The following is a 249-nucleotide window of genomic DNA, read 5'->3' on the forward strand; positions in this document are numbered from 1 at the left end:
AGCGGTCATTCCGCCCCACGTGGGCCTCCCGAGCGCCGATTGGCTGATTCGTTCCCAGTGTTTACCGTGGCGAGGCCGAGCCCCACGTGGAGATTTCATTCAATCCCTCATCATTTTAAAAGAAACGAATGAAAACATATTTAGGAAATACAAAATAACTTGTTTCAAGAAAGAAATCGTATTTGTAAATTTAAGGAAAAACGTTTTAAGTAAATAAAATAAAAAACTTGTTTTAGTTTTCAGATTGTA

The sequence above is a fragment of the Oryzias melastigma genome, linkage group LG4 (genome assembly GCF_002922805.2).
Source record: "Oryzias melastigma strain HK-1 linkage group LG4, ASM292280v2, whole genome shotgun sequence".
NCBI lineage: Eukaryota > Metazoa > Chordata > Actinopteri > Beloniformes > Adrianichthyidae > Oryzias > Oryzias melastigma.